The 9,333-nt window shown below is 42.2% G+C and overlaps 1 non-coding gene across 1 annotated transcript; it reads right to left on the reverse strand.

Moving 5' to 3' along the window:
* Nucleotides 1-2,359: 2,359 nt before the first annotated feature.
* On the reverse strand, nucleotides 2,360-2,465 carry LOC118486890. Its single transcript, XR_004880056.1, has one exon. It is a non-coding gene; the product is annotated as a small nucleolar RNA R71 (small nucleolar RNA).
* Between the last annotated feature and the right edge of the window lie 6,868 nt (nucleotides 2,466-9,333).

Here is a 9,333-nt window from a genome sequence, read left to right on the forward strand (position 1 = left end):
ATGCAGTTTCGGAGATTTTGGTGATGAACGGGTCGAGCGTGGAACAAGAGACAAAACAAAGGAGACAAGTCAGCTCACCCTGGATTTCATATCTTTCTCACCGTAAATCAGTTTCAAACCACCGTAAAACTTTTATGTTCACCGTAAATTACGGTGGAGCCGTAATTTACGGTGGTGTCTGCGTGAAAAAGTGTAACTGCCACAATTAAGTTAGTTTGAAGAGGTCTTTTCATCATTCCTCATCATTGGACGGTTTTGGGATCATCTTGGGGGCGAATTTTGGCTACTTGCTTGCTTTGTGAACAATTCTTATCATCCGGTTTGTATTTTGAATTCGTATGAACATTGGTTTGATTATGATGATGATTCACCAAGCCATGTCCGGCTAAACTCTTCGGGATCATCTTAGGTGAATGTTTCTTGAACTTTTGTGTGTTTTAATTCTGAATTTCTAGAATGATAACTTGCGTTGCTTGAATATCATGGTGTATGTTTGATTGCTTGTAACTTGTTAATCGATATTACAATTTCTAGTCTTAATCGTACGTTCTTGGTGTCGTTGGCAATCGAGATATCACGGGAAGGGTTAGGGTTGGCTATTGATTACTTGGTCATCGGGAAACAACCTCGCGTTTATATAATCCGAGTACTTTGTCCCCTTTTATCACTTCAATCATCTATACACGAGTTATGTCTATGTAACTCTTTCTAGTTGGAATTACACTCAATTGTTTAAAGAAACTGAAACCTAAGGTGATCATTGTTCTCTCCTAATTTGTTTTACAACCAACATTTGATTTGAATTAGTTTTTAATTTAGATTTCTAAAACAAAAATCCAAACTCTTGAATTTTAATTTCTGCAATTTAGTTTAATATTAGTTAAGTACAAAGCTATACAATCGACACATCTTCCACATACTCCCTGAGTTCGATACCCTCTTACCACTATCTATAGTTGTTTGGGGATTAAATTTGCGTGACCCACGACATCACGGCAAATTTTGGCGCCGTTGCCGGGGAGTAGTGCGCAACGTGTGTTAATTTAATAGTTTTGTTTGTTATTTTCGGGTTTACGTTGGTTGTGTTTAGTGTGCAGGTACTTCAGGTGTATGCATACTAGAGGCTCTCACAGGTCATCACCGCTATCGTTTGATCCGGAAATTGAAAGAACGCTACGACAAAACCGAGTTTTAGTGCGAGAAAACAAAATCATTGGTTCACCCACTTCACCCATCACACCGAGAAACATCATGGCTGATTCTCAAATTCCACCTACAACCAGTCAATCATCCTCATCCTTTATACCTACTTCCACCCAACCATCACCAAACACTACATTACCTAATACCACCGCTGAATTTACACCATCCAATGTCACCCAACCAATCACCACTCAAACTGAGCCTACCATCACCTACAATCCATCCACCACAATCCCACCATTATCTCACTTCTTTCCCCCAACTACGGGTCAATCATCATCCACCTTCACAATTGCACCCAATTCAACTATCGTGCATACTACTTCATCTTTTAGACCACAACAACAACAATCGGGCTTTCAGTATTCGACCATCCCATTTGGGCAGACCTCGGGAATTCAAGGAAATGGTTATGATGAGGGATTTGAAGATTATGAGGGTTATGAAGATGATGGGTACGGTTATGGAGGTTATGGTGATCAAGGGGAGTTTGGGTATATTCAAAGTCAATCCCAAGGGATGGCAAGTGTTGGTGGAATGCCACAACAACAAATTATACCACAACATATTCGGCCAAGACCACAAGGGCCACCAATGCCACAACCTATTCCATTGCAACAAGTCCGGCCACAACATGTGCAACAACAATTTCAAAGACCACCTCAACGTCCACCGATGCGACAACAACAGTTTCAACAACCAATAGCACCACAAGGGCAAGTACCAAGGCCAAATGGTCCTATGATTCCAAGAGGTAGGTATGGTGTACCAAGGAGACACCTTAGAGAAAATGTGAGGGGCATTGAAGCACATTTTCGGCCGGTAATCACGCAAAACCCTTCACCGGTAGTCATTCCTCATAATGATCAAGGGCGAACATTTGAAGTAAGAACCAACTCTTTTCAAAGTTTACCGAAGTACAAGGGGTTGGCAACGGAGGAGCCGTATTTTCATTTAGAGGCTTATGACTCTATTTGCAACACTCTTGGGAGTCAAGGGTTTTCAGCCGACGATATCAAATTGGTTTTGTTCCAATTTTCTTTGGAAGAGAAGGCGAAAAAATGGTTCTACACGTTACCTTCGGCATCCATATATACATGGGGGGAGATGCAACAAACCTTCTTGGATGAGTTTTACACCGCCCAAAAGACCAACGATGCAAGGAAGGGGTTGAGAAGCTTCCAACAACAACATGGTGAGATGTTTCATGAGGCATTCGAGCGTTTCAATATGATGATTAAAAATTGCCCTCATCATGGAATTGAATTGTGGGAGTTGATGAATGCCTTCCACGAGGGGTTGAGTGCCGAAGATGCACGTGATTTGATGTCTATTACCGGTGGGACCTTCGGAACAAATTATGAGAATGATGATTGGGAGTTTTTAGAAAGTATGGCAACTACATCAAAAAGAAAAGCTCAAGCCTCGAGAAGAGCCCGACCGACCACTACCCGACCGCAAGTGCACGCCATAGATGATGGTAATGTTCAAACCACTAACCAAATATATGATGTTTGTGCTTTGTGTAACGAAATAGGTCATGCGGCTGAAAATTGCCAAGGGATGTTGGACGGGCAATACGAGGAAGTCCATGCGGTTCAAGGTCAAGGTCAAGGAGGAGGTGGTAGGAACTACAACAACATGAATTCTAATACCTACCACCCCGGATTGAGGAACCACCCGAACTTTAGATATGGGAACCCTTCAAATCAAGCAAACCCAAATTTTCAAGGTAGCCAAGGTAATTTTGGTTCACGGCCATCTTACAATAATCAAGGTGGATACCGAGGCGGAAATAACCAAGGTTATCAAAAACAATACCCAACGGGTCAAGAACAAGGGGGTCTTCGGGTGGAAACGAGGTGATGGAAATGCTAAAGAGCATGCAAATGGAGATGCAAAAACGGAACCAACTTGACGAAGTGCGAATGCAAAAAGATGAGGTTCGTGATAAAAGCATCCAATCACTAACAACCCAAATGGGTCAATTAGCAACCGATGTGGCGGAATTGAAGAAAGGTAAGGGTCAACTTCCAAGCGACACTAAGGTAAACCCTTCACATGGTTCGTCACGAGGTAATGTTAATATTAATCATGTTAGTGTTTTAAGAAGTGGGAAAGAATTTAAAGCCAATTTGTCACCCGAATTGGTTGAGGGGGTGGTTGAGGATATCATGGGAATTGAAAGTGATGATGAACTTTCACCGGTTAAACCAAAAGAAACAATTGTTAAAAAACCGGGTTTGGGTGAAAGTGAAAAGAATGAAAAAGTTGAGGGTGAACCGAGTCAAGTCCCATTCCCATCGGCCCTACTTGACCCGGGAAAGAAAAAATTTATTGTGTCGAGAGGTCCTCAAAAAGAGGAGACGTGGGATATGTTCAAACAAGTAAAAATAAATCTCCCACTCCTTGATGCAATAAAACAAGTCCCCGCTTATGCAAAATTCTTAAAAGAATTATGTACACAAAAAAGGCAAAACAAGAAGAAAGTGCCTAAGCGGGTGGATTTAACCGGGCAAGTGAGTGCGGTTTTAAATGGGGAGCTTCCTCCTAAGCTCCAAGATCCAGGCACGCCATTAATTAATGTACAATTTGGTAATTTTCAAATGGCTAAGGCGTTGCTAGATCTCGGAGCCGGAGTTAGCATTTTACCGGGGGGCTTATATGACCAATATGACTTTGGTCCATTAGCAAGGGTGGAGACGACGGTTGTTTTGGCCGATTTGTCTCATAAGTTGCCTCGGGGTATGGTTCAAAATGTAATTGTAAAAATTGATGAGTTTTATTACCCGGTGGACTTCTTAGTTTTGGATTACTCATCGGCGGACCCTAAGCAACAACAAAATATAATTTTGGGTCGGCCATTTTTAAGCACCGCACATGCTATTATTGATTGTCGATTTGGTACAGTTGATATGGCTTTTGGAAATAGAAAAATGCGTTTGAATGTTTTTACTAACAATTCTAATGCTAACGGTGTTGATGAGTGTTTCATGGCAGACATAGTAGATGGATGCAACCCGCATGAGTATGAGGAGGATGGTTTGGATATTTGCCTGTGTGACTCTTCTGAACAGGTACATGCTTATGCACTACGGGTTGAAGAGGAAGCACAAGATGCTATGGCAATGAAAGAGGGTAGACCACCATGGACCTATCAATTCGAGGGTCTACCGGTGGAGATCGATTCGGGTACAAAACCATCATTGGAGGTACCACCAAAGTTGGAGCTCAAGGACTTGCCTAGCCATTTGAAGTATGTATTCTTAGGGGATAATGACACTTTACCGGTCATTATTGCCTCTAATTTGGAATTGGCACAAGAGCAAGCATTGATGGAGGTTTTAAAAGAGAACAAGGGTGCTATTGGATGGACGATTGCCGACCTCAAAGGAATTAGTCCATCCATTGTCATGCATAAAATCATCACGACCGAAGATGCCAAACCGACACGAGAAGCTCAAAGGCGGTTGAACCCGAACCTAAGGGAGGTAGTTAAAAAGGAGGTAATTAAATGGTTGGATGCGGGAATCATCTATCCGATTTCGGATAGTGCTTGGGTGAGTCCCACCCAAGTTGTGCCTAAAAAGGCCGGCATTCAAGTAGTCAAGGATGAAAGTGGTGAACAAATTGCCACCCGACCGGTTACCGGGTGGCGGGTGTGTATTGACTACCGCAAATTGAATGCCGCCACTTCTAAGGACCATTTCCCGCTACCTTTCATTGACCAAATTATTGAAAAACTGTCGGGTCAAAAATATTATTGCTTTTTAGATGGGTATTCGGGTTATAATCAAATCGCCATACACCCGGATGACCAACACAAGACCACCTTCACATGTCCATATGGCACCTTTGCCTTTAGGCGAATGCCATTTGGCTTGTGTAACGCTCCGGCAACCTTCCAACGATGTATGATGAGTATTTTCTCGGACATGGTTGGAGAGTCGCTCGAAGTATTTATGGATGACTTCTCCATTTTTGGCACTACTTTTGATACTTGTCTCAACGAATTGCAAAAGGTTTTGAAAAGGTGCGTCGAGAAAAATTTAGTGCTAAGTTGGGAGAAAAGTCATTTCATGGTGCAAGAGGGCATTGTGTTGGGGCACGTGATTTCTGAAAGGGGGATGGAGGTGGATAAGGCAAAAATACGGGTAATATCATCTTTGCCACCTCCTAAAAATGTTAAGGGTGTAAGGTCATTCTTGGGACACGCGGGTTTTTATCGACGTTTCATTAAGGGTTTTAGTGTTATCACCAAACCCTTATGTAACTTGTTATTAAAAGATGTCCCGTTTGATTTCACTAACGAGTGTATGCAAGCTTTCACTGTTTTGAAGGAACACTTTGTCAAGGCGCCTATCTTGCAACCACCCGATTGGTCAAAGCCGTTCGAGATAATGTGTGATGCAAGCGACACCACTATTGGTGCAGTTTTGGGTCAACGGGTTGACAAAAAACCGGTGGTTATTTACTATGCAAGCAAAACTCTATCCGAAGCGCAACTTAACTACACCACAACCGAGAAGGAATTACTAGCGATGGTGTATGCTTTGGATAAGTTTCACTCGTATATTTGGGGAAGCAAGGTAGTGGTTTATTCGGATCATAGTGCGGTCCGGTACTTGATGGAGAAAAAGGATGCGAAGCCGCGTTTGATTCGGTGGGTCTTATTATTACAAGAGTTCGATTTAGAGATCCGAGACAAGAAGGGAAGTGAGAATGTAGTAGCGGATCATTTGTCTCGGATTCCGGTGGAAGGGACCGATGATATGAGTGAAATCAATGAAAGTTTCCCCGATGAGCAACTTTTAGCCGTTTCCACTTTCGTTGCACCGTGGTATGCTCATTATGTCAACTATTTAGCCACGGGTGCCATTCCAACTCATTGGACCAAAAAGCGTCGACAACAATTTATGGTCCAAGTGAGGCAATACATTTGGGATGAGCCGGATCTCTTCAAGATCGGACCGGATCAAGTTATACAGAGGTGTGTGCCTGAGACGGAAGTGTTGGAAATCTTAACTCATGCCCATTCGTCCGCTTGCGGGGGTCATTTTGGTGGGCATAAAACAGGCTATCAGGTACTTTCTTGTGGGTTTTATTGGCCCACTATTTTCAAGGATGCAATTGAGTTCGCTAGAAATTGTATAAATTGCCAAAAGATGGGTAGCATATCGAAGAGGGATGAGATGCCATTACAACCAATCTTGGTTGTAGAGATATTTGATGTATGGGGTATAGATTTTATGGGTCCGTTCCCGAATTCGAATGGTTTTCTTTACATTCTGGTGGCGGTGGATTATGTCTCGAAGTGGATTGAGGCTATTGCAACACGAACGAACGACCACTCGGTTGTTTGTAAATTTGTTCAATCCAACATCTTCTCTCGCTTTGGAATCCCGCGGGTTATTATAAGTGATGGTGGTTCACATTTCAAGAACTTCAACTTTGGAAAACTATTGAAAAGGTATAGCGTGAACCACCGAGTCGCCACACCTTACCATCCGCAAACGAGTGGACAAGTCGAAGTGTCCAACCGTCAAATCAAAGAGATCCTAATGAAGACGGTAAGAACGGATAGGAAGGATTGGTCGAGTAAGTTAGATGATGCGTTGTGGGCGTACCGTACGGCCTACAAGACTCCTATTGGCACAACACCTTACCGGATGGTGTATGGTAAGGGTTGTCACTTGCCAATGGAGTTGGCGCATCGGGCACATTGGGCGATCAAGACAGTCAACGCGGATTACGATGAGGCGGGTAAGTTGAGAAAGTTGCAATTGAGCGAGATAGAAGAGATTCGAGATGAGGCGTACGAATGTGCATCGGCTTATAAGGATAAACTAAAGAAAGTGCATGATGCGAAATTGCGCAAGAAAACGTTCGAAGTGGGGCAGAAAGTTTGGTTGTACAACTCACGATTGAAGATGTTCGCGGGCAAGCTTAAAAGCAAATGGATGGGTCCGTATGTTATTCGAAGAGTTGGGCGATTTGGTGATGTAGACATCCAAGACGAGCAAACATTGAAACAACAAACGGTGAACGGTCACCGCTTGAAGCCGTACTTGGAGGGAAATGACATCAACAACTTGGAGCTTGACAAAGCGGGCTACATCTTACGCCCGGTCGATGAGGAACAACCATGAGAGGCCCAGGTTCGGTAGTGTATATAGTAGTATTTTGTTTTATTTGTTTTGTATAGTGTGCACAATTGCCGTATTTCTTCGAAGCCCGTGTTTGAAACAAGTGTGGGGATGTTCGGGTCACGAATTGCTCTTACATTGTGTTGAGGACAACACGGGATTTTTGAGGGGGTAGGGTAATTTTTACAAGTTTTTGAAAAAATTTAAAAAAAAAATCGAAAAAATTAAAAAAAGTCTAAAAATTTTCACATAAAACCTCAATTTTTGGTAAAGCAGAGATGCCCAGTGAGCACCGTAAATTACGGTATAGCCGTAATTTACGGTGGTTATTACAATATTTTGGGCTTTTACGGTAAAAGTCTACTGAATTACGATGAAAGAATGGATGTTCAGCGTTCACCGTAAATTACGGTCATACCGTCATTTACGGTGGAATTAAAATGTGTTGAGGCTTTACGGTAGAAGTCTACTGTGTTACGGTGCAAAATTGATGATCAGGTCTCACCGTAATTTACGGTGAGACCATAAATTACGGTACGCAGAAATTTGGTGTCGGTCGTTTGGGGTTCCGCAAATAAAAAAAAAATAAAAAAAATATATATAATAAACAACATCACGTGACTTTAACCCCAGCCACACATTCTTTGCATTCCACACTCTTCCATCACCGTCATCTCTCTCTCAAACAAACCCACAAACCTCCATAGCTTCTTCTACCTTCAATCTTTCATAAACCCTTCAATTTTTGTCCAAATCAAGTGAAATTTTGGTCTAACTTGACTAATTTTTCACAAGATTGTTGATTTTGACGAAAGATCTCTGAGAAAACGCACTTTTAGGGCCCGAATTTGAAACCCTAGTTCGAGATTATTTGGGGGTTTTGGAGTTTTCGGTTTCACAAGCACTCTTGCATCTTGAAACAAAGGTATGAAAGCTTATTGTGTATATTTTGGTGCTACATTGTGAAAAGTAAGGGATTTAGGTTACTTGTTTATGCCCACTTGCTTGTTGTTAAGATATGATTATGAAATTGCTTATTTGAACATGGTTTTGGTTGTAGATGTAGGATTTGTGGTTAAAGTAGTGAACTTTTGGGATGTTCTACATTGTAGAGACATCATGCCCAATTTTTGAAAATTTTTTGAGATACTTTTGGTTCACTAACATCTACAACCATGATAACAAGCAAGTGTGGGGATGATTTTGAAGAGAGGGTTTAATTTGGTGTTTGCTTTTGTTGCTTGTCTCATGTGTGTAGGAAATGGCTAAGACAAAAGAACAAGCGGGATCAAGTTCATCTTCATCAAAAGGCAAAGGCAAACAAAAAGAACAACCACCACGAAAAAGGCAATATATGGGTCGTATTAGTGAAAGTGAAAGTGAAGGCGAAGAAGAGATGGAGTTGGATCCGGGTGAAAAGCCGGTGTGGAATTCGGGTTCATTAGATGATCAAGCTGAGGAGTGGCAACCGACACTCTACCATGACTGCATGAATAAATTGAAGAACAAGGCGGCGGCTTTCATTTGTGAACGAGAGGTTCGGGAAGTGGAGTTCCAACAGTTTGGGGTGTTTGATAAGTTTCGGGCGCTAGGTTGGGAAGGGGCGCTCAAATGTTTTGACAAAGACAAGAGTAACCTGTTCATGACAGAGATACAAGAGTGGATGGCAACCTTGAAATGTCACAATTTTAACAAGCCATCACAGATGAAGTTGATTGGTAAGGTGCACGGGGTACCGGTGGAGATGTCATTCGACACGTTAAAGAAGCTCGGGAAGTATGACAGTCTCCCAGCTCGTGAGTACATGATTCCCACTGTCGATGATCTCTTGCTTAACCCGGAAAAACATGTTCGATGGAATGACATGTTAGCAGCATTGTTCCTACCCGGTAAATACAGTGGTATTCTATACCGAAAGAATTTGAAGATAGAAGCCAAACTGTTGCATACAATCTGCCTTCTCAATGTCATTCCAAGAAGGGGA

This window comes from Helianthus annuus, chromosome 14 (assembly GCF_002127325.2).
Source record: "Helianthus annuus cultivar XRQ/B chromosome 14, HanXRQr2.0-SUNRISE, whole genome shotgun sequence".
NCBI classification, from domain to species: domain Eukaryota; kingdom Viridiplantae; phylum Streptophyta; class Magnoliopsida; order Asterales; family Asteraceae; genus Helianthus; species Helianthus annuus.